The sequence below is a fragment of the Giraffa tippelskirchi genome, chromosome 6 (assembly GCF_054371585.1).
Source record: "Giraffa tippelskirchi isolate mGirTip1 chromosome 6, T2T-mGirTip1v1.2.pri, whole genome shotgun sequence".
Taxonomy (NCBI): Eukaryota; Metazoa; Chordata; class Mammalia; order Artiodactyla; family Giraffidae; genus Giraffa; species Giraffa tippelskirchi.
Window position 1 is genome coordinate 161797600 of NC_137280.1, and position 26882 is coordinate 161824481.

The window sequence follows — 26882 nt, forward strand, 5'->3', positions numbered from 1 at the left end:
ATAAACCTATATAATAGAAATGAGTGAGAGGAATGAGAAAAGTGAAATGGATGGATGGATTTGTCATTCCTTAATCAGATATGAATCCTGATCCACGTTTTGTGCCGGGTACTATAATTCTATGTGAAGACTATGGTTACAGTCTTCCTTTTAAAACTGACTTGAGGAATTAATTTTGTTAACTTGAGGACAGTTTTTGAGGACAGATTTGTCTCATGTGGGAGGTCCGTTTTCGTGGTGTATCTTTCCAAGTTTGATCAGGATCGATGAACTGAGACTTGTCCTGGAGACTTTTACCTTCATTTCAAAGAGACTATGGAAAGCCAAGGGTTCTGTCACCTGTGCCAAAGCAAGAACAGTGGCAGATTTTGCTGAAACTGATTATGAATGTCTCCCACTACTGGCACAGCTGAAGTACAGTCTGTCCGTATCCATGCGAGGAGAGCGTAGAAATGAAAATGAAAGCAGGACATGGAAAAGGTAAAGTGAAAGATTTTACTATTAGGCTAGTGCTTTGATCATAAAGATTCAAACATATCTATCACCCTACATCTGTGAGAATGTATTAAAAGGTTAATGAAGTTTTGTACCTTTTTGGACTTAGAACTAAATTGTCAGGTCAGCAAATATGAAAAATTTTTGTACTGTAGACTATCCTAGGAAATTGTCTGGGGGAAAAATGAGATGCCCTTATGATTTATTTCAGAACATCCAGTATCTTCAAGCTGTTCTACACGATTTTGAGGCTGTTTCAAAAGAACTATATAGAGCTAATCCTATTTAAAAAGAAATTGGGAAGGTTCAAGAAAATCCCTTATGTGAGAAATCAGGACAATATTTTTTTCCCTGTGATTTATGTACAATTTATAGACCTTTGAATCAAATATTCACCATTTTAATAATTTTCGGGAGACAACTGCTTCACCGCAGTCTGCAGCATAAGAATCACATCCTAAGACTGCATATAATTGTCATACTGCCATGGGTTAAATGAGCAGAGCTTCAAGTGTTATTTTTTGAAAAAATTGAAAGGTTGTGGCAGTAATAAAAAGGTTGAATGGTAATGCCTCTAATTGAACAGTAAGGCCTCTTCCCTATTAAGTCACTCTTTCATCTGTCTTTTTAATTATTTCATTATCATTTTGTACTGCAGTTCACAATGAAATGACCATTTGTGTTTAAGTGAAAGCTAATTATTAGGACTGAATTATTGTGCAGTTTATTGATCCCTATGGTGGATTAAGGGCTTTAAGTTCGTCTAGACAGAATAGTTAGCAAAATGACAAAAGGAAACATATAAGACCCTTGGGAAGAATCCCTATGCTCCATAAGCAATTAATGCCTGCCAGGTAATGGAATTTAAGTTTATACTAAATCCAGCAGAGCTTTGACATTTCAACTGCCTTATAAACACATTAGTCTAATGAATTAAGACTTATGAATTGTGTTTAGACACAAGTAGGAATAGTAAGTCCAGTATATTTTCAGCCAGCATTGATTGAATGAAAAATAGATCATTTTCTCTCTGAATCTGATGAAAAATGGAATGTGTTCTTCTTTGTGTTTATCTCTGTTCATTCTGTTCTGTGCTGATGGATGTGTATTAACAATTTCCATTTCCCAGAGAACACTAATCTCCCTTATAGATGTGAAAAGTATGCAGTGATAAACCAAGAAAGGAAAACATACATATATGTGTGTATATATAGTACTGCTGAGTAAGAAGCCAAACAGCCTATTCATCTCAATCCAGTGCTGGGCAATTTTTAAAGCTATCTGTCATTATAGTGATGAACGAACCCCGGTCTGAGCTGATGATACAGCCATTGCTGTTATTTATAAGAGCATGTTCTTGAGTGGGCTTCGAGGAGATTTTACCCAATCCTTTAGTTATGTGACTTTTTTTCCCTAAACTGCTTGGTGTTCAAAACTCTTTTGACAACATGTGGTAAAGGATTTTTGAAGGAAAAAAAGTGCTAAAACTCTATTGATAGCAAAGATTTTGGCAATTACCCTAGGAAACCATGACAAATTAATCCCAACAGAGATGGTGCCAATTTTTCAGGTTTTCTTCTTTGCCATCTTCATTTTCAGCCTTCCCACAAAAATCTCTTTTAGTGTACCAACCATGATTATTTAAGGATCAGGTAACAGATTTTTAAGTAATATTCTATAAAAATCAGGTACATTTTACCTGCATAGATTTCTCTGAATTAGAAGGGTTTTGTTGTTGTTGTTTGCTATGAAAGTTGTGACAATACTGAACATTTTAAGAACAGACTTGTGTTTTAAGTGCTTATCATATAAGTTTGCATTAAATTGAAAGCATTTGTATGCACCAGATATAATCTATTTAGCAATTGCAAAAATGTTTGCTTCCATTATATTTATGCACAATTTTATTGCTTGCATTTGACAGTGGCAAAGTAGCGAGTTTAATAAGCAAGCGTAAGTTTTTATAGCAATGGTTATGGACTTTTATGGTATTTAAACTAGATTAATCAGTGAAGTATGATAAAGTCGAAGAATTGAACAGACTGTGTGCTCTTAAATATAAAACACTAATGGGGAAATCTTGCACGAGGCGATATTTGTTATTATGAAAATATAATAAAAGGATAATTGGTGGGTTCTCTTTCTAGGAAAAAGCTGGGTTTTCTTAGCTCAAGAAGTGAAATTAATGCCTAGGGAAATAGGACATCCTTCTTATATATAGACATGGTGCCACCTACATGAGAGTCGTTTGATTTTTAAAACCTAAAATAAAACTTATGCCTTACATTATGCCATTATATGGCTGAATTGCAACTATTATCCTATAGAAAATCATACCAAGCATTTTTTCTAGTTTTATCTTTGTAAAATTGCACATATGCCCATAGACAGACATATTCAGATGTTGATTTGTATGACTGGATGATTTTGTTTTCTGTTTTGAAGAAAAACTATTCACTCCTAATGAACAAAGTCGTAAACTATTTTTCAGAAAGCTTGAAGTTTGAATGTCTCAAGTCTACTGGGGGAGAGGGTTTAAAGTAAAATTTCAAGCGAAGAGGATTAATTCATTTTATAAAAATGATAGGCATATATGCTTCAAAGTCAATTAAGTCATGTTCTCTAAACTTAGAAATACTAATACTTGTATTAGTTACATATTACTGCATAACATATAACATTAGAACTTAGCAGTTTAATGTATCAAACATTTATTGTCTCAGTTCCTCTGGCTCAGGAATCTAGGAGCTGGGTTTCTCTGGATCAAGGAGCATCACAAAGGTTCAGTCAAGCTGCCAAGACAGGATGGCGCCTCACCTAAAACCTTCTTGTCCTTTTCTAAACTCACTCATGTGGCTGTTGGCAGCATTCAGTTTCTTGATGGCTATTGCCCACAGGATTGCCTCCATGCCTTGCCACGTGGGCCTTGCCATAAGGCAGCTCACAATGCGGCAGCTAGTTTTCCTCAGGCCAAGGGAGAGAGTGACCACTAAGATGGAAGCCAGTCTTTTCATAGCCTAGTATCAGAAGGGACATGCCATCATTTCTGCTGTATTCTGACAAAGGACTAATTTCATAAGTTAAACACACTTCAGAAAGAGGATGGACAAGGTTATGCACCCCAGGAGGTGGAGATTGTCATGGGCTCTTTTAGACATTGCCTCCTACAAAGTTGATGGCCTAGCAAAAGAGAGAAAGAAAGGAAGAAAGTGAAGTCAGTAGTGTCCAGCTCTTTGCAACCCCATGGACTGTAGCCTACCAGGCTCTGTGGTCCCCTTCTCCTCCTGTTCTCAATCTTTCCCAGAATCAGGCTCTTTTCCAATGAATCGTCTCTTCACATCAGGTGGCCCAAGTATTGGAGCTGCAGCTTCAACATCAGTCCTTCCTATAAATATTTAGGGTTGATTTCCTTTAGGATTGGCTGGTTGATCTCCTTGCTGTCCAAAGGACTCTAAAGAGTCTTCTCCAGCACCAGAGTTCGAAAGCATCAATTCCTTAGCACTCAGCCTTCTTTATGGTCCAACTCTCACATATCCATACATGAATATTAGAAAAATCATAGGTTTAACTAGATGGACCTTTGTTGGTAATGTAATGTCTCTGTTTTTTAATATGCTGTCTAGGTTGGTCATAGCTTTTCTTCCAAGGAGCAAGCATCTTTTAATATAAGATGGTATAAGATGATAGTTGATTGATATGATGTATACTCATAATCCAAGCAATTGTTTATAAGTAGTTACATTTTATGTTCATTATACACCTTTCTCAAGGGCTTCCCAGGTGGCACTAGTGGTAAAGAACTTGCCTCCCAATGCAAGAGATGTAAGAGTGAAGTTTTGGTTCCTGGGTCAGAAAGATCCCCTGAAGAAGGGCACAGCAACCCACTCTAGTATTCTTGTCTGGAGAACCCCATGGACAGGATCCTAGTGGGCTACACTCCGTAGGGTCACAAAGAGTCATACGTGACTGAAGCAACTGAGCATCACACACACACCTTCCTTACAGACTTTTCATCTATTAGTTCCTATAGGAAGTACAGTAACTTAATCCAACTTCATAATGTGTATATTAAAAAGAAAAGAAAAGAATGTGGCAGGGTTCTAAAGACCTGAGCCTTAGAAGAGCATCCAGGTGTTAACATGGTGGCAACTTTGGTTAGAAGTTTCAAGTATACATAAATGACCCTTGGATAACAGACAAACTGAAATGCACCCCTCACTTATCCTAGATTCTCCAAATCCAGAAATAATAAATCATGTATTAATAAATTCCCAGACAGCTACTAATTCACTGGTAAATTGTGCCTGTTAGTATGTCTTGGCCTTAAATGATGCCTACAATAGAGTCAAAGCCAAGTGATGCTGTGTTGTCAAGTAAGGATAATAACAGAACTGACCTCAGATCTTCATTTCCTCATAACTCAGAGGTTATGCATTGTTTTTTGTGTATTTTGCAGAGTATTTTGCCAGTTGACTAACTCTTATCAAAGACAGGAGTACGTGAGACTTGGGGAAGGATGTATTAACTTTCTACAGAAAACACTGTGAAGGATGTCTCTGTATCAATCCAGAACTGGCTAAACTTTTAGGTTAGAAGTATCTTATATCATTGAGTCACCTCTCTAACATGCATACAAAATGACATACACACTAAAGCTATGACCAACCTAGACAGCATATTAAAAAGCAGAAACATTACTTTGTCAACAAAGGTCCATCTAGTCAAAGCTATGGTTTTACCATTAGTCACGTATGGGTGTGAGAGTTGGACTATAAAGAAAGCTAAGCACCAAAGAATTGATGCTTTCAAACTGTTTTTGATGGAGAAGACTCTTGAGAGTCTCTTGGACTGCAAGGAGATCCAACCAGTCCATCCTAAAGGAAATCAGTCCTGAATATTCATTGGAAGGACTGATGCTGAAGCTGAAACTCCAATATTTGGCCACCTGATGCAGAGAACTGACTCGTTTGAAAAGACCCTGATGCTGGGAAAGATTGAGGGTGGGAGGAGAAGGGGACGACAGAGGATGAGATGATTGGATGGCATCACCGACTCAATGGACATGAGTTTGAGTGAGCTCTGGGAGTTGGTGATGGACAGGGAGGCCTGGTGTGCTTCAGTCCATTTGGTCGCAAAGAGTTGGACATGACTGAGCAACTGAACTGAACTGACTGAAGCTCAGTTTAACAATGAACCTAGTATTTGTTGGGAAATTTACACTGAATTCATAAAATGTCTTTAATTATAGCATAGATAATGAAAAAAATATACTAGTAGTTGAACATTGAAATTTTATTTTCTTCAGGAAAAACTGAAACTTCCTAAATGTTTGCTCAAACAACTAACAAGCACATTTGATTGCATGTTTTATAGTCCTGTAGGAGAAAATGGAAATGTACTATAGGTGTCAATCCTGGGCTAGAGTTAGACATCATGGATTTAAATCTTGGTTTCATTGCTGGAGAATTTCTAGAAAGTACCAACTTCTCTAAGACTCAGTGTGATCATTGGCCAAAAAAATGAAATAATAATGATGCTATTTCACGAGGAGGTTCTGCAGTTTAAATGAGTAAGCTACTGAAAAACAGTTATCAAATGGAATGCCTAAATATTAAAGGTACTTAATATATTTTAGCTATTCTTATCATCAAATTTCCTTTCAAAAATTGTTCTTATATGGTTTTATTTTCTGATTTTGTTTTTATCCTTTTTATTTATTAAATAACAGAAAGCATAGGATTCCTTTTACAGAAGCTAAACATGAGAAATTGTACTTAAGATCAATTCGATGATTTGATCATCAGAGATCACTATAAGTATTCATATTATTCATTTGCTCATTCATTAGATCAGTATCTATTGGGTGCTTTTTTATCTTTTTTCACTAAATAAGGCACTGGGGCTACAATCCCTGCCCTCATGGACTTTACAATCTATTGTGAAATAAAGATGCTAATTATGTAAACAAATGCAAAAACTGAAACTGACGTTCTGGTTATAGAATTTACTGCACTCATATTAAGAATATGATATTACATGCTAGGAGTATTAAGTGTCAATCAGCCTACAATTTTGCTAATAGTTTTTGTGAATTTTAAAAACATGCCTTTTTATTTGAATGTATGGTTAAGTAATATGTATAAATCATCAGCTTAGTGACTAGTGAATAATCAAAACCTAATCTATTTTATCTAGCCATAATTATGTGCATATTTACAGGTATTATTAAAAAGGAAATCATCATTTGGGGCCATAATCAATGTTAATACCAATATGCTACCAAATATACATCAAAATAAGTTTTTGCCACTAAGAGAAAGAGCAACATTCAGTGAAATGTCATATCTAACTATAATAGGGGTTAGTTTTGTTTTTGATGAGACTGTTGTACTAACAATATAAAACTTCACATATCTTAGTGAATGTCAGAATTGTAGACCCTTAAAATCTACTTACTCCAAATTTCCTCCAGTGCTTAAAATCTCTATATTTTACATCTGGAAAATAGTTTCACTATACTTTTGGAACACTCTTTTGACCCTTAATTATATTATAATCAATAATTTAAACTCAATTGGGTCAGACTATATTGAACACTCACTCTGTTCACAAAACTTCTTTGAAAGTTTTAAACTTTATGATATGATAATTTGGAGAATTATTAAGAACAGTATAGCCTAGTAGCATACAGAGTATGTAAGTGCCCAGGTGAGTAAACCATTAGTTTCTAATATCAGAAGAGTCAACTTTTAAAGACAGTTTGCTACATCTATTTACTAATATTTTGAGTTAATCTAAATGCACACATTTGATAATGAAAAAGTCAATGGAGTGATCACTCTTACCTACATTTGCTATTTAGCAGTTCTATAGAACCACATTTTCTCTTAGAATAGTGGAAAACACTGTGAATTGATTAAATTAGTGCAATGATTAATTTTTAATAAGATTGCATTGAGTGAATAGTTAATAAAACCTAAGAAAAAGTTGTACTATGAACCTATGGATTATAAAAGAGAAATGATCTTCTCTGGTATGTTTTATATTTTGGAAAAAGTATAACTAGAAAGGTTTGGGTTTTAGAAACTGTGAGATAATATTAGACATATTGACAACTTAATGTATTTTCATCATGAGAAATTTAACCTCAGAATAATAATTGTAAGGCAAAACTGGAGGAAGTAAACATGAAAATGGATGCATTTTCTTGGTACTTCAGACTCATGTGAGATATAAGCATTCCATTATATAAGCATGTTAGATGCTTATATAATAATCTAAAGGTCTCTAATAAAGTCTCCTTTTCTTTAAAACAAATGATCGAATCCTTCCATAATTTACTTTGATTGAGCCTCTTCATTCCTGAATTTCCTAAGACGGGGTCACTGCTGGTATCTCTGTAATTTTGTTGAGGCGTTAATCCTTATTAAATATCTAGCTTGAGTAATTTGTTACCCCTTCCTGCAAGTACTAATTTATTATCCATAGAATGATTAACAGATTTGTTGACCCATTCTAAGAGCTTCCTCTGATTATGATATAATTAAATGTATTTAGAATTTGTACCTCAGACTAAAATAATTTTAAGATGTAGACTAAGACATTAAAATCACACAATTAGAGTTTGAAAGAAGCAGAAGGGGCAGGAACATTGAGGAAAACTGGGCTACATCAGGCTTTGGCACTTTATCTGATTAACAGTTGATTATGGAATTTGCTATATTCATATTAGGGTCTCCCCTGGTGGCTCAGATGGAAAAGAATCCACTTGCAATGCAGGAGACCTGGGTTCAATCCCTGGTCAGGAAGATCCCCTGGAAAATACTCACATTAAGAATGTGATATTACATTCTAGGAGTGGGAATTTTTTTTTTCCAAATACTCTGATGAGCTTTGAGATATAAGGTGAGATTCAGAGAAAACAGAGAATGAGATGTAGGCAATTTGGAAAAGTGGGGACAGAGATAAAGGCCAAAAAGAAAGAGGACATAAACACACAGCAGTTACTGAAGAACTGAGAAACCAGTGATGAAGAAACAGCAAAATTAATACATTATAAATTTGTATGTGGCAAGTTCTGTGCATAAAACCTGTTCACTGCAAATGGAGAAGCCCTATAAGAAGAAAAAGGCTAAATTGTTGTTTAGTGCACGCATGCTAAGTTGTTTCACTCTATGGTCCTATGGACCGTAGGCCGCCAGGCACCTCTGTTGTGGAAATTAAACATAAGCTTAGTAGGCTTGGTCTAACAAGATGTTTTTTAAAGCATGCATATCCAGGAAGATAACTATTAATCAAACTACTTGTTAACACACACTGATTCTAATAAGTAGATATTAAACTAGTATTTTAAACTATTGAGCTAATTTGTAGTTTAATTCTATTAGATTATCTTTTATGCATTGCACTAAAAATTTATCAAAGTATCTCTGAACTAAAAATTAATTGGCACCACTTCTGCATCTTCTGCTGTCAAGAAACTTACTTCCTAATGTAAGAACTTACAGCACACACATATGAATTGAGATACTTCTCAATATGTGTGACTTGATAAGAGAACTGGGCTGGTCTGTATCCAAAAGAAATTTTCAGGCTCCCCCTAAGAGCTTTGAGAATTAAAGAGTTAAGTTTATTGAAAGAAGGTAAATCCAAAAAAGAAAAAAAATGGGCTTTTAAAAAATGTTACAAGGCTGCATATTTCTAACTGAGAACTTGTGTGTATGGCAAGTGTCAAAGGAAATTTATTTGAAAGGGTAATTATTTTTCTTTTTGTCACTTAACAGTTTCTACAGGCAAAGCATTTTGTGTTAGAAATTTAATTGGCTTAGATAGTACATTTTATACCTACATGATCAATACAGAAAAATGGAACTCTACCAATCAGCCTAAAATGAGTCCTTTTATTTCAATCTCTGTAAAGTGTTTTTAGCTATAACCACTAAAGGTCTTTGTCTCTTCTACCACACTTGTATAAGTCTGTGTGAATTTTTGAAGTTGATTTCAGGATTATGTTTTTTAAAATTTTCCATTTTCTGCTTTGATTTTGATATCTTTTCCATTTTCTTTGAAATGTTCTAGCTTATTTAAATATCAATAGCTTTAGATATGCAGATGATACCAGCCTTATGGCAGAAAGCAAAGAAGAACTAAGGAGCCTCTTCATGAAAGTGAAAGAGGAGAGTGAAAAAGTTGGCTTAAAGCTCAACATTCAGAAAACTAAGATCATGGCCTCTGGTCCCATCAGTTCACTTCAGTCACTCAGTGGTGTCCGACTCTTTGCGACCCCATGAACTGCAGCATGCCAGGCCTCCCTGTCCATCACCAACGCCTGGAGTTATCCCAAACTCATGTCCATCGACTTGGTGATGCCATCCAACCATCTCATCCTCTGTCATCCCCTTCTCCTCCTGCCCTCAATTTTCCCCAGCATCAGGGTCTTTTCAGATGAGTCAGCTCTTCACATCAAGTGGCCAAAGTATTGGAGTTTCAGCTTCAACATCAGTCCTTCCAATGAACACCCAGGACTGATCTCCTTTAGGGTGGACTGTTTGGATCTCCTTGCAGTCCAAGGGACTCTCAAGAGTCTTCTCCAACACCACAGTTCAAAAGCATCAATTCTTTGGTGCTCAGCTTTCTTCATAGTCCAACTCTCACATCTAATCTTGATTCCAGCTTGTGCTTCCTCCAGCCCAGCGTTTCTCATGATGTACTCTGCATATAAGTTAAATAAGCAGAGTGACAATATACAGCCGTGATGTACTCCTTTTCCTATTTGGAACCCGTCTGTTGTTCCATGTCCAGTTCTAACTGTTGCTTCCTGACCTGCATACAGGTTTCTCAAGAGGCAAGTCAGGTTGTCTGGTATGCCCATCTCTTTCAGAATTTTCCACACTAATTAAAACATTAACCAGACCAGAGCATTATTCATAACTAAATGCTGACTCAGTTGAACATAGCAATTGAATGTAAAGTAATTAAATAAAATATTCTGACTAGAAGAAAGGAAATACAAATGAAAATAGAAAATAGGTACAGAAAAATTACAGAAATGAATCAACTGCTAGTTCTTTGAAAAGGATAGACAAACTATTAACTAATCAAAATAATTAAAAGGAAAAAACTTAAAGAACTTAGAGGAGTCCATGTAAATATTGTAACCCAGGATATTAAAAATAAGAACAAAAGACTTATTTTGCATATAGATCTACAAATATAAAAATCTTAAATGAATTCTATTCAAACTGACCAAAGAAAGCAAAGAAAATTAAGCCAGATTAACTTCCCTTGAATACATAAGTTTATCAAAGACCTGTGACCACATCCCATTCTATCCACACCTCCAAAGTAAAAATCAACAGGGCAAAAATGATACCATGTTAAGCGGTATACAGATAATGTCAATGCTACTAAAAATCGTTTCACGTCATGAAAAAGAAAAAAAACAGTGTTTCAAAGGATGGAACAATAATTGTGTACAGTGTTTACAAAGTAGGGAAAAACCTAAATAAAATATTAATACAAAGAATTTTTGCGTATTAAGAAATAATCATGACCAAGTTTTTGCAGGAATATAAGCATAGCTTAATATTAGGAAATCAATATAATTCACATATTTTTAAATCTTCCCACCTCATTAATGCTAAAAAGGCATTCACTAAAATCTAATATGTAGTCATGATTTTTAAAGATAAAAAAACAGTTAATGAAAGATAAATCAATGAATATTTCTTTAATGTGGTAAAGTATATGTACATCATTCTAAAAGTCAGCATCTTTTTAAAATTAGGAAACATTTTTCCACTAGAGTCAAGAATAATGAAAGTATACATAATGTCTCTTATATGATTTTATTGGCAATATCATAGGTGTTAGTAAATGCAATCAGGGAAAAGAAGTTATGAGACATGAACACTGGAAAAGCAGGTTTCTCTGGATTGGTGTATAACATATTAGTGCACCTGGTGAAAAATCAAGAGAAACAATGGCAAAAAGAATTTACTGGGAGTGACAAGGTACAAAATAATATATTAAAGCTAATACCCTTCAGATAGAAGGTGAAAAAGTGAAATTTCTTGGGCTCCGAAATCACTGAAACCATGTAATTAAAAAAACACTTTCTCCTTGGAAGGAAAGCTATGGAAGATCTAGACAGCATATTAAAAAGCTGAGACAAAACTTTGTTGACAAAGGTCCACATAGTCAAAGCTATGGTTTTTCCAGTAGTCATGTATGGATGTGAGAATTGGACCATAAAGAAAGCTGAATGCCGAAGATTTGATGCTTTTGAACTGTGGTGCTGGAGAAGACTCTTAAGAATCCCTTGGACTGCAAGCAGATCCAACCAGTCAGTCCTAAAGGAAATCAATTGGGAGGACTGATGCTGAAGCTAGAGCTCCAATATTTTGGCCACCTGATGCAAAGAGACCACACATTGGCCAAGACCCTGATTCTGGGAATGATTGAGGACAGAAGGAGAAGGCGGCAACTGAGGATGAGATTGTTGGATAGCATCGCTGATTCAGTGGACATGAGTTGAGCACACTCCGGGAGAGAGTGAAGGACAGAGAATCCTGGCGTGCTGCAATCCACTGGGTTGCAAAGAGTCACACATAAGTTAGTAACTGAACAACAACAAAGCATACTGTAACTCACTAGAAAACCTAATGAAAGAAGATTTCAAAAGGAGTGCAATATACTTTACCTAGGAATGTAAGTAGGGAAATCACAAAATCTGGAAATTTCAAATATACCTGCACATCACAATAATCAACCGTAATAAACAGACGTAAGTGTTATAAGGATGATTCTACATCATGAGAGTTTAGGTCTAAAGTTAGTATATAAATCAAATGCAATCTCAATAAAAATTTCTATAGAAATATATTGAAGACCAGATAGGAACACTCTGAAAGTAGGAAAAAGGTAAAAGTTAACTCGGCCAGATATTACAACATAATATGTAAAATTGCTCTTAAATCAGTGTTAAAGCTGTGCATTTTGGCACATGATTAGATAGACCAATGAAGTAGAATGGAAATCTAGCTATAGATCCTAAAATAGAAAATGAAATATGGTATATGTGGCTTCTAAAATAAGTGTGCACGTGGTGGGGGAAATACAGACTTAAAAATCTGAGGTGTCTGGCTAGCCATTTAGTAAAATATAAATGGGTCAGAAATCTATATTTAAAAACTATAGATTTACTAGTGTAAAATGAGAATGAATTGCTTTATTATCTTGGAACATGGGAAACCTTTCAAATATGATTCCAGATTGAGAATCGGTAACAGAACTAATTACTAAATTCAAATATATTTTTAAAGTCTGTGTGTATGGGGTAAGAGAAGCTCCATAAAGCAAATGTAAAGTGACTGACTAGAGTAAAGTATTACCAGCTTTTTTCTTAAGGGGATAATCTCCAAATAAATATCTTTCAAAAAGTGAAAAGACTCAAATTAATTGATTAAATGGAAAAAATATGAGGATTAATTCAAAGGAAAGGCAAATTACCCATAACCGTATGAATATATGTTTAACATAACTTGCATGAAGTAAAATTTAAATCAAGATTACACCAAAGTACTGCTTCTTACTAGCAGAGTGGAAAGCGTTTGATAGTTTGACCATATACTCAGTTGGCAAAGCTTTGGAGCACAATCATTCTCATGTACTATTGATAAGCATGAAAAATCATACAAATCCAAGAGAGGATTATTTGGCAGGATCAGAAAAAAATAACAATTTTCTCTTTGACCCAGAAATTCCACTGATTGAAGTCCACTCTAAAGATAGATCTTCACAAATATAAAGTGAGATACATACAGGGTTTGTCATGTAGGTTCTTTATGACAACGGAAGAGTGGACATGAAATTGCCATCAAAACGGGGCTGTGGTATACCTTCAGTGAGCCTCTTTGATGAGCTTATTTGTATAAATTCAGTTTTTTTGAGATCAAGAAATAAATCTGTCTCTCTCACTGTGCATTGTGATGCTTCTGCTCCTTCCTCTGGAAAACTAATAATCTTCTAAGATATGATTTTGTGCCTTCTTTTTACGTGTTATCTTAGTTTTTAATCTCTCTCTCTGCATTCTGGATAAGTGTCTCAAATTTATCCTCCATACCACTGACTTGATTTTCTGTAATCAAATCCAATTGGGACTACCTCCAATGTGGATTTTTATTATGCCACTCTTTTATGCTGCCAGCACCCTTTCCATCTCAACTCAGTTTTATCCTTAAGGCTTCTTGCTTCTGCTTCCTATAATTCATTTCCTCTTGCATTATTTTGAGGACAACAAGCTGCTGCTTGATTTTTTTTTTTTTAAGTATATATTTTTCCTGTGAAGGTTATCATCAAAGTTATTTTTCCCCTTGACTATTAAGTGTAATTTCCTTTTTCTTCACACTGAGGTTGTAATTCATGGATGTATTTTTATTTGTCTTGAGTGGGCAGAGTGTTTACCCTCAGGGTATGATCCCATGTCTCACAGCTCCCGTCACTATTTGCTTGATGGTAGGTGGTGTATCCTCTTTTATCTCAGCCTCAAGCATCACCCTGAGCTTGATTTGCAATTCGTAAAGTGGTCCTGTAAACTGAGTTTCCATCATCTGCTGCTTCAGCGCGAAATTTCTCCTGTTCCAATATTCATTTACTGTTGGAAGTCTTCTTTGAACATAATAATGCTAAATCCCTACTTCTTCCCCAGCGCTGCTCCTTGCTTTTTTTTTTTTTTTAAGTTCTATACTTCTGAATATAACGTTTGGATCAACATACATTTATTTAGGTATAAGAGGGAGGGAAGCCAATACTTGTTGGAGGTAGCGCTGTTCACAGTGTTTTGAATTTTTGTGCATATCCTGTCTTATTGGGGGGGAGGTATTTTGGTCCAGAGTGTGAACTGTTTTATGTATAGTACAGGAATGTATCATGAACTAATAAGCAGGTATCATACCCAAAGTTAAGCCCATAGCCTTTTCTTTGATTCCCTTTGAATCATGATTACTTTAATCGGTGATCAGTAAGAACAATATTATGCATATTTTACGTGCCACCATTTTAACTCTGAAGCATTTTCTAAAGTTTTTTTCTTTTTTCAGTGAAAGATACTGTCCAGAGATATCTTCCTTGAGATCAGAGGGAATAACTTTTTTATTAACTCCTCTATAATAACATATAATATATAATAATTTTGTATCTAATAGTCTTTGCATCCCTTTCTTCACTCCTTCCATTTATCCTTCCTCATTTTAAATAAATAGAGATAAATACAAACATTGTGTTTAAAAACTTTTCCTTGATTTCCCAAGTTGTTAATCTGGGTAGATCTTCTCTTGAAGATCGTGTTATATAGCCCCCTGACTTGCTGTCAGAAGTTAGCAGTTACTTCTTTATTGTGATTTTTGCCATACTTAAAATGACCTACTTTGAGTACGTGTTTCAGGGACTTGCATATGCAGTAAAAGAAAAAAAAAATTCCATTTCTAGCTTATACTCACAAGTGTTCAAGTATTGTGTAAAGAGGGCAGTCTCTTCTCAGTTCCAGCCTAAATTCTAAATGATAATCTTTTCTGATTTACTTGTATGTGTGTGTGTATGTATACACATGTGTATATACACAGGCTACCTTAGTGGTTCAGATGGTAAAGAACCTGCTTGCAATGTAGGAGATGCCAGTTCGATCCATGATTGGGTAAGATCCCCGGGGAAGGGAATGACTAGTCTCTCCAGTATTCTTGCCTGGAGAATTCCACGGCCTAAGGAGCCTGGTGGGCTAGAGTCCATGGAGTCACAAAGGGTCGCACATGACTGAGCTACTAACACAACAGCAACATGCATATACACACAGGCACACATCCATTTCAAAAGATACTAATAAAAATCGATTAAAAAGTGATAGCCATTTCCAAAAATAAGAATTCCTGTGACTCAAAAGAAAGTGTCCACTGTGATTATTGGGGCCAAAGCTGCAAATCTGCTGAGCCCAGGACAGCTGCAGAAGGCGCTGTGTTATTTTATTGCTCTGTGGGAAGTAGAGACCGGATATACGATATTCCCGATAGCCACTCAGGGCAGGAGCCACCAAGAACAATTGTTGGAACTACTTTTGGATGAGGACACCAAAAAGCACCTGTGCAGGAAAGTGAAAAGTCTTTACACAGAGATAGTTGGACAAAGAAGCTGAGAGAAGGAGCAGCAAAACTTAAGAAACCCCACCTAGATTAAGTCTCTAAATCACAATTTGAAAATACGTTGGTAAATTAATAATCAGTTCAGTTCAGCTGCTCAGTCGTGTCTGACTCTTTGCGACCCCATGAATCGCAGCATGCCAGGCCTCCCTGTCCATCACCAACTCCCAGAGTTTACCCAAACTCATGTATATCGAGTCGGTGATGCCATCCAGCCATCTCATCCTCTGTCGTCCCCTTCTCCTCCTGCCCTCAATCTTTCCCAGCATCAGGGTCTTTTCCAATGAGTCAACTCTTCACATGAGGTGGCCAAAGTATTGGAGTTTCAGCTTCAACATCAGTCCTTCCAATAAACACCCAGGACTGATCTCCTTTAGGATGGACTGGTTGGATCTCCTTGCAGTCCAAGGGACTCTCAAGAGTCTTCTCCAACACTACAGTTCAAAAGCAAATTAATAATACAGTTACTTTAAAAAATCAAAAATTCAGTTACCTATTACAGGAAAAATAAAAATAGAACAACCTAAAATTGAAAATGTGTCTAGGAATCTTTAAGAATTAATGAAAGATTAATGTATGATAGATACATAATACACATACACATACATGTATGTGTATTTTGTATCTATATACACATACCAACTTTCAAGGAATTCTAAAACAACACAAGTAGGAATAAAACTGGAATTTGGGGGAATATGAACTTTCTCTGCTGCAGTTTTCTAGCATTCATTCTTCAGCTCTTAAGATGTTCAGACACTGTTTAAAGGCATCAAGAGCAGAGGAGTCTTCCTGGCTTGGCTGATTCGTAGATGGGTAGTTCGTTCTTTCTCCAACTCTCTGGGTGTCCAGAGGCAGTTACTGTGGTAGCAATTGTGGTGGCTTCTTGATTCCACCATATGTCAAGGGGAAATTATGCTTAAGAGATGGCCAGTTGAGTATTGTGGAAATCAGTCCAGACCTAGCATACATGTCTACAACTCTTCCAACAATTTTTACAAATCCTTAATTTCCTGAGTTAAATCACTTCTTACTTACTTACAGTACTTAAGAGATCCTGAAGGATGAGAATAAGATTTGGAGATTGGACATGATTTGGCTTGAAGTTGGTTTTCCATAACCATTAGAAATAGGGATAGTAAGTAGTATGTGGGTGTAAAAAATGACTCCAGTGTTATCTGAAACAGAATGGGAAGGAGTATCAAGGCTAGCCTTCGGCAGAATAAGCATTTGCTGTTATAGACCATTGAAGGGAGAACTGAGTATATAGGCTGGCTCTCTCAATACAATAAAGAGAATAAAGAAAGAATAACACTTTCATGTCCTGGCAAGGTCAGAGACCAGGGGGTGTCTATGAGGCCCTAAAGGTATCTCTGATTCCTTCTAGTTTGAAAGCCTACTCAGCTGGAAATTAGATGCATAGCTAGTTGTTGTTGTTAGGTTGCTCAGTCGTGTCTGATTCTTTGCAATCCCATGGACTGCAGCAGAGTTGAGTCCACTGTTGGTCAAATTTTGATGCAAGTTCAATTCACAACTATGCCAGATTTCTTATATAATTGTCAGTACATTTATTGAGAGAGTGGGGACCCCCAAGACTTAGAATAGGGACTTTTAAACAAGTTTAGAAATGTCTACACCCAAACACCAAATCTCCAATGAGTCTCCTTGAATAGCAGAAGCAATCTCTTCGGTGATTGAGAGGCTTATTTTGCCTCATAACCTTACCTGAGAAAATAAACTTTTAAAGGAAGCCTGATTTTTTCCATACCCTTAAGCTTAGTTCTTATTACTTTCAAGATCTATAACTCAAATCATATTAGTCACACATATGTATATTTTATTAATAAAATATATATGTAGTATGTACATGCTTAACCAGTTTACTTACAGTGATTGTGATCAGAAATGTTTGGAGATTATTGTCCTAGTTAACAATTTTCAAAGAAGCCCATTAAAGGCTGTGTCTTCTTTAGGAAGGCCAGAAATACAGAACAATGTTAGTATTAGCTAGAAAAATCAGAGTAGATAGACAATATAATACACGGATTCTATACCGCTCATTTTGTTCACAGATTGTTTTCTTGATTTCATTTAGTCCTCTGTATTATATCTCACTGAGCTTCCTTAAAAGTTGAATATTTTGATTTCTTTTTTAGGCCCTTTTCGGATCTCCATTTCTTTGGAGTTAAGTTATTGAATCTTTCTTGGTTTCTTTTGGTAGTGTCACGTTTCCCTGATTTTTCAGGATTATTATAGCGCTACATTGGTGAACGTGCATTTGAAGGGGAAAATACCTCTTATGGTCTTTATAGGCTGGTTTTGGCTGGTAAAGACATTGTTCTATCGGTCCCTCGGCTGATGGAATTATCTCTGGGATCCCACTCAAGTAGGTTTGAAACCTGGTTACATGGTTGCTTCCATGCCCAAGAGGATTGGCTGTTGTTGGGTCTGTTACCAGAGGCTTGGGTGGGCATAGACCCTATCTAGTCTCTGGACAGACAGAACTGCCTCCAATATCTTGGTCAGTAGGGCTGATACTAGGACAAAGGTCCCAACTAGATCCCCAGATAGCCAGCCTTTTACCAGGTGCATGGACGGATGTGGCTTCTGCCAGTTCTCGGAGAGGACTCCCACCAGATCCCTGGACATGTTGCTGGGCAGTCAAGGCTGGCTTGGGAATGTGTCTGAGTGGGGCTGGATTGAAGACATAGGGCCTCTTCAGGGCCTGCAGCTGTGACTGAGGTCTGCAGGGCTGCCTTTGGGGCGCATAGACTGTCTTCCTTGGTTCTCTGGATGGACAAGTCTGCTCTTATCTGTAAGTGGGAGAGGGAAATGGTTCACAGGCTCCTGCAAAGTCCTCGCTGAGAATTGAGGTTGCTGTACCTGTTACCCAAAGCATGGATGGGTGGATCTCCTCCCAGATCTCTTGTTGGATAGTACTAATGCAAGGACCAAGATGAGATGGAGCTGTGAATCCTGTAGGGACTGGGGCTTGTAGCCAGGACCATACTTGGTGCCATACAATCCTGCCACCTTGGCACAGACCTGCCTTCTCAAAATGTTCTTACATTTTGGGCTCCACCCAGGTTTCACAAGCTCCAGTCTGGATCTCAAAGCTCCTACAAAGTTGTTGTTTTCATTCATGTGTGGCTGCAAAATAATTGTTGCTGTTGGATGAGTGGGGAAACTCCTATTTAGCTATTTTGGTTATGTTGTCATTTCACACATTTTGATAAGTTGTGTTTTTATTTTTGTTCAAAATATCTTTAAATTTTTCAAGATTTTTTTTTTTTTTTTTTTTTACCTACGTGTGGTGTTTAATCTTCCATTGTTTGGGGATTTTTTTCAGCTATACTTCTGTTACTGATTTCTAGTTTACTTCTGTTGTGGTTAGAAAGCAGACATGATATGATTTCTGTTCTTTTAAATTTGTGAGGATGTATTTTATAGCAGAGAATATGGTCTTCCTTGGTGAATGTTTCATGTAAGCTTGAGAACAATGTATATTCTGCTGTCATTGGATGAAGCAGTCTGTAGATGTCAGTGATATCTAGTTGATTGATGATGCTATTCAGTTCAACTATATACTTACCGATTTTTTTGCCTGTCAGATCTGTGCGTTCCTCATGGAGGGCTGTTCAGGTTTCCAGCTATAATAGTGTGGATTCATCTCTTTCTCTTTGCAGTTCTGTCAAGTCTTGTCTCATGTAGCTTGATGTTCTGTTGTTAGGTGTATACACGTAATGGTTGTCATGTCTTCTGAAAGCATTGACCTCTTTATCCTTACGTAATGGCTACCTTTATCTCTGATAACTTATTTTGCTCTGTAGTCTGCTCTGTCTTTAATATGGATACCCCATCCTTTTTTTTTTTTTTTTGACTAGTGTTAGCATGGTGTATTTTTTCTATTCCTTAAATTTTGATCTATATGTGTGTTTATATGTATGTGTTGTAAAGTAGATTTCTTGTATATTACATATATTTGATTCATGTATTTTGATCTACTATTAGAATCTCTATTTTGTAGTTGGCGTATCAATGGTCATTAATATTTAAAATGATTTTTTGTATAATTGAAAGCATGTACCATATGGTTTGCTGTTTCTGCTTGTGGTCCATGTTTGTTTCTATTTTTCTCTTAATACTTTAGATATTTCATTTTATTCTCTTCTTGCTTGCATGGTTTCTGAGAATATGTGGAATGCAGGATTTTCTTTGCTTCTCAATAGATAAGGTGCCAATATTTCTCTACCCCACCCCTTAACTGAATTCTTTAGGATTTTTTTTTTTATCTTTGATTTTTCTTAAGTTTGAAAATGACATGATTACATATAATTTTTTGCATTTGTTCTGCTTGGTTTTTGCTGGGTTCCTCTGTCTGTGGTTTTGTGTTTGACATTAATTTGAGAAAATTCTCTTTGGTTTAAATATCTCTTCTGTTTCTTTCTTACTTCATTCTCTACCTGAAAAATATTCCTAAATCCTTTTGGGTTAGTCATTCCAACTGGAATCCTACGGCTTCTTGACCAAACTCAGTAGAGTATCTTCCATTACCTGGTTACACACAATGCACAGCTTCCAGTTTTATTCTTCATCAATTTGTCTGAATAAATCTCAGATTTATAAGATCATATGACAGACTTTCGAATTGCCTGTATTCCATATATACTTATGTTGATCAACCCATATCAAGTCCAGTAATCAAGAATGTTAAAGTTGAAGTAAATAAGATTTAAATGTAGTTGGAAACAACTGATATTTAACTCATTAGTTTTCACTGCAGACAAATCATTATTGCTTCATTATTTTATGTACAAGAAAATATGAAAGTGAAGTTGCTCAGCTGTGTCTGACTCTGCAACATGGACTGCCAGGCTCCTCTGTCTATGGGATTCTCCAGGCAAGAATACTTCACTTCTCCAGGGGATCTTCCCAACCTAGGGACTGAATGTAGGTCTCCTGTATTGCAGGCAGATTCTTTTTTACCATCTGAGCCTCCATAATGGCTCGTTTGTAAAAATCACCTCAATGAATAAAAACAACTTTTACTTCTCTTCAATTAGTTGTCAATACTAATCTTGCCATTCAGTTATCCTGAATCCTGACTGTTGAAGGTTTTTGGCTTTATAGCTGCATATACTTTCAAAGATATTTATTTAGAATACTATTTGGGGGTATAGAAAGTAATATTAACATTTAACTTTCTGTGGTGTGTTCCTCTGAAAAAGGAAACTGTTCCACTATCATTAATATTTTGTGCATTGATTACCATTTCAAGAAACATTTCTCCTACGCAGTGATAAATGGTCAAGAAATTCTCAGCAATTGTAACTTACATCTGAATCAATCTAATTAATGAAATTGAGTACTACAGAAGTTGAAGTTACTGAATTCTCCTCTCCTTTTTTCATCTGCAGCTGAAAGTTATGGCAAAATAACTGTATTTACAAATCTCATGAAATGTTAACTTGTTTGAAGGTTAGAGTTATAGTGCTGCTTCACCAAATACAACCTACTTGTCTTTGTTGTTCAGTGTCTTACATTTAAATATGACTCTTGGCATCAGTAATGAGATTTTTGAGACACCCTGTTAATGTTCCTGTGGAAGAAATATGGAACACAGAAGCTTACCTGTCATCATAAGGATAGACTATTTTTTCCTTTTCTCTCAAATTTCAACTTTAATAGGCACAGTAGAGGACAAACTCTTTAGTCTTAAACTTGTAAACTTGATTACACTTATTTTTCATGAAATGAAAGTACAGTTGAGTACAGAGCTTTCTTTCAAGTTAAAATATTTTGTAAAATTGAATTCATGTAATGTTAGTTTTATACATAAGTAATGTGAAAACCATCTTTTTTTTTTTTGCTTTTATTGTCACTATATGAAATAGTCTCTGCTGATAAATAGTCCCAAATTAGGACTATTTGGGTCATTAAATTAGACATTACAGTCTTGAACATTTCTTACTTCTTTAGTTGTATATCCATATCATTCAAAATTTTCTTTAAAAGTTCAGTTCAGTTAGTCAGTCGTGTCCGACTCTTTGCGACCCCATGAACCGCAGCACACCAGGCCTGCCTGCCCATCACCAACTCCCTGAGTCTTCCCAAACCCATGCCCATCAAGTTGGTGATGCCATCCAACCATCTCATCCTCTGTCGTCCCCTTCTCCTCCTGCCCTCAATTTTTCCCAGTATCAGGGTCTTAACAAATGAGTCAACTCTTCGCATGAGGTGGCCAAAGTGTTGGAGTTTCAGCTTCAACATCAGTCCTTCTAATGAACACCCAGGACTGATCTCCTTTAGGATGGACTGGTAAAGTAGTATGACCTTATTTATTACACTTCATCTTTTTCCAAAGTGTGCTTTTATGTTTAGATTTCTGTAACTAATGAAAAAGTATATCAAGTAATCTACTGATTAAAAAGTGAGCATTTGCAAAGATCATACCAAGTTTTCACATTTCATCTAATTTTGGACATGTGTTTTCCCCTTTGTGTGGGAAAAAAAAAAATCTTCAGGCTTAATTTGTCTGAACTTTTGAGTGATTATAATAGAAGTGGTACAAAAATATCTTCTGTAGAGGAATCTGGCTGCTACGCTACCTAGAAGGAAAACGTTCTCATAGGGTAAGGTCAGTTAAAAGGATAGAAAGTTATCTCTGTAAGGAAAGGAACATAAACAGTAACAACCTTTCGCATCTCAGTCTTCTTTTCTGTATTATCCTTAATTTGTGATGCCACTCAGAGTAGAAACAGTATATTCTACAAAGCTTGTGGAAATGCTACTTCTTGATCCATCTTTCTTTTTACAACTAAAATTGATGAGATCTCATGTAAGATGTATTCCAAAATTGACTGTGTAACATAATTTCCCCCTCCAAACACTGAGAAAATACTTTATGAATTTAATTTTTCTACACAGTAATTCACATTTTCTTTTTGGTACTAAAAACAATGTGTTCAACTGAGAGATCACTAACTGAAAACACTCTTTAATGAGTGTGGTGTTTTCTTTGAGGTTGTAGGTTTTAAATCCAGGTAAGACTATGTAGCTTTAAGAAAATTTAACTATACTCAGTATTTTGTAATAACTTATAAGGGAAGACAATTTGAAAAATAATGGACACATATGTATGTATAACTAAATCACTTTGTACACCTGAAACTAACAACATTGTAAGTCAACTATACTTCAATAAAAGAGAAAGAAAATTTAGTACACCTACAGCAATGTTCCTAATACATCACAACAAAGCTTTCCAAAGTCGCTTAACCTGGATAAGACTGAAAGTTTTCTAATAAGATTAAATATTTGTTAGTTGGTTTCTTTGGGACCTTTTACAACTTCTATTTACCTAATTTGTATATTGAATAATAATTTGCATATTCAACAACTTGTTCCAGTTACTGTGGCTGTGTAAGAAATTATCTCATCTAATAATGTATTATGATCATGATTTGTATAAGTTAGGAACTAAGATAGGGCATAAAGGGTATATAGCCTATTTTCGCTTTACAATGTCTAGGGTCTCAGCTGGAGGACTCCTAAACTGAGTGATAAATTCATATGAAAGTCTATTTATTCTCACATCTGGTTGTTTATATTGTCTGTTAGCTGAGGCCTCTGTTAGGATAGGTACAAGATGACTGTTTCATATTCAGGCATTCTATCCATTATTCTTATCCATAAGCCAAGTAGAAATCAAATGAAACTGGTAGATCAGAAGGGGAAATTCTTGTTAGGAAACACAGCAATGTATCACATGGCAACTCTAGATCAAATCTGGAGAAGCAAGCATTATTTAACTGGAAACAGAGCTGCTACAAGTAAAATTGTGGTTTCATTATTAAAGCATATTAGAATGTGTATTATATGGGCAACTATCCATATCTGTCACTCTTGGTATTCTCTAAGCCTGTGTTAAAATTCTCTTAAGCTTTGAGCTTTGCTTTGCTATACAATTTTATCTACTACAAAGCTTCTAATTCAATTCCTGCTTTCTAGGGCTAGAGATAATTATATTCTAGTCTGAACCATATTTGAAATGTGTTGTTTATCATTCTGTCTGCATTCATCCCATTTTTGTGATAAATTTAAATTCAGATTTACAGTTATGGCTTCCCAATCACCAAGCTGGAGATAAAAATAGGGAAAATTTTCTATCCATGTTCCCTTAATTGGATCTTGTAATCCAGGAAACTTTATTAATTGATTATATATATATGTTTATATATATTGATTATATATAATATATATGTTACCTGTAGAACTAGTTACATTTTGAAAGCGGAAAGTTTTCATATATATCCAGTGTATTTCATTTCTTAAACTTATATTAAAAGAAATACAACTTTCTCTTACAAATATATATTAGCAGTTAACAATAACTCAAAACACTAGGAATCGGTAATTGAATGGGAAGGTGATTTGATGGGCAACTAGTTTTCTTTTACCAATTCGTTCACTGTAAGACCTTCATTCTGTGCTTTCGTTTTAAATCTCATTGAGTTTTGCTCAATTCCCTATTAAAATTCCCTAGTTCTAGTGGTTTTAAAACTCACTGAGTTTTGCTCTTGACTTCCTTAGAAGAAAATATCGAGAGATCCAGAGTTGGTGTTTTAGTTTTAAAATTCCCTATTTCTAGTGCTGAATGTGGGAAGTATTACAATGAATAGACTAAAACCCAGTTTATTTAGTCACTCTTAACCTTACTGAGATTTTAATACCAAAGCAATCTGTTATCAGTAAACTGTGCAGTGCCAATTGTCTATAAACGTTTTAAATTCATTTCTTTTTCTTGTGTTAATGGTAAGCAGGATAGCTGAGCAAAGGTGTGGTCTGCAGCCAAACCAAAGTTACTTGGCAGAGATCGTATCTGTGAAGTTAGTGTTTTATTACTTACAACATAACAAAAGCTTACCAGGTGCTGAGCTAGACCTTTCAGAGAGAGACAAATTAGTTCTTGTTTCAAACTTAATGGAAAGCATAGAGAGCACAGATAATTTTGGTGCCCATAATAAGTACTACTTGGATAAGCACAGTTTGTTATGGAAACCCTGTGACTTTTGCCATTTGAACACACTAGAAGAAATTGAAATTTGAATATTACAAGATAAACAGCAAGAGCCAAATCTTTATTTGTAAAGTAAATTATGTTATATTAAATATATTTTATTCTTCTGTAAAAGTATTTTTGCCTATCAAAGCTAGTAAAGGTGAATCTTAATAGAACTGGGTGCAGAAAATAAAATCACTGTAAGAGTTTAATCCAAATAGATGGTTAGATAGAACAGAGTGAAAGCTAGATTAGCAGATGGGGAAATGTACAGTTTATGTGTGTTGGGAATAAAGATGTACCTTCTGTATTTGACCAAAGAGCATGAGAAAACAAGTGAAAAAGCCTCTCACCCTATTATTCCATAACCTTTTTAACGTTAATGCTGAAACTACTCTTAATACCAGGATTCATTACTTCAAATCAGAAAATTCAGTTTTCATATACTCTCCCTCCTTAAATTTCCAAATCACATCACAAAATGCCTTCCTTCCCCACTCTTTTTAAATTTGGGACTCAAGTATTTTGCTTTAAATTGGAAATGAATTGTGCAATTTACTGTTTAATATTAAAAATCCTCATCACATCCAATTGAGGACCCAAAAGAAATCAAGAAGAATGTTGCTGTTTAGTCATTGTCCTGTCCAGCTTTTTGCCACCCCATGAACTGCAGCATGCCAGGCTTCCCTGTCCTTCTCTGCCTTCTGGAGTTTGCACAATATCATGTCCACTGAGTCAGTGATGCCATCCAATCATCTCATCCTCTGTCACCCTTGTCTCCTCCTGCCCTCAATCCTCCTAGCATTAGGATCTTTTCCAGGGAGTCAGCACTTCGTATCGAGTAACCAAAGTGTTGAAGTTTCAGCATCAGTCCTACCAAAAATGAATATTAAGAGTTGATTTCCTTTAAGATTGACTGGTTTGAACTCCTTGCAGTTAAAGGGACTGTCAAGAGTCTTCTCCAACACTACAATTCAAAAACACCAATTCTTTGGCACTCAGCCTTCTTTATGGTCCAACTCTCCTCATCTATACATGATTACTGGGAAAACCAGTTTTGAATATATGGACCTTTGTTGGCAAAATGATGTCTCTCCTTTTTAATATGGTGTCTAAGTTTGTCATAGCTTTCATTTCAAAGAGCAAGTGTCTTTTAATTTCATGGTTGCAGTCACCATCCGCAGTGATTTTGGGGCCCAAGAAAATAAAATCAGTCTTTCTACTTTCCCCCCTTCTATTTGCCATAAAATGATGGGACTGGATGCCGTGATCTTAGTTTTTTGAATGATGAGTTTTAAGCCAGCTTTTTCACTCTCCTCTTTCACCTTCATCTAAAGGCTCTTTAGTTCCTCTTCACTTTCTGCTGTTAGAGAGGTATCATCTTCATTTCTGAGATTGTTGGTTTTTTGCCCAGAAATCTTGATTCCAGCGTGTGAGTCATCCCATCTGACATTTTGCATGATTATACACTGAATATAAGTTAAATAAGTAGGGTGACAAAATATAGCCTTGACATACTCCTTCCCTGATTTTGAACATGTCAGTTGTTACATAAGTTAGTTGCTCAGTTGTGTCTGACTCTTTGCAACCCCATGGACTGTAGCCCACCAGGCTTCTCTGTCCGTGGAATTCTCCAGGGCAAGAGTACTGTAGTGGGTTGCCATTTCCTTCTCCAGGGGATCTTCCCAATCCAGGGATTGAACCCATGTCACCTATATCACATGTAGATTCTTTGCTGTTTGAGCCACCAAGGTAGCCTGGTTTTCCATATAAGGGTCTAATAGTTACAGTTGTTCCAGGTAAGGGTCTAACCACCGCTTCTTGTCCTGCATAGAAGAATGTGCTAAAGGCCAATTATTACTTACTCAAGTCATATGTTCCAACTCACAGAAGACTCAGAGGCTCCTAGAATTAGGGTCCAGAGCATTTTCTTCACTTTCATTCAACTCAACCAATTTCTTCACTGATTAGTTCCTTATTTTCCTTTTTAAATCTAAAGTCCTTTAGACGTGTCACTACTTTTCTCCTTTTAGTTCCCTTCTCCTATATCCCCCCTTGGTTACCCTCCCAAAGTGCTCAGTTTATCTCTGAATCTCTAAGACACATTATCTGAATCTCTAAGATAACTCTAGATACAG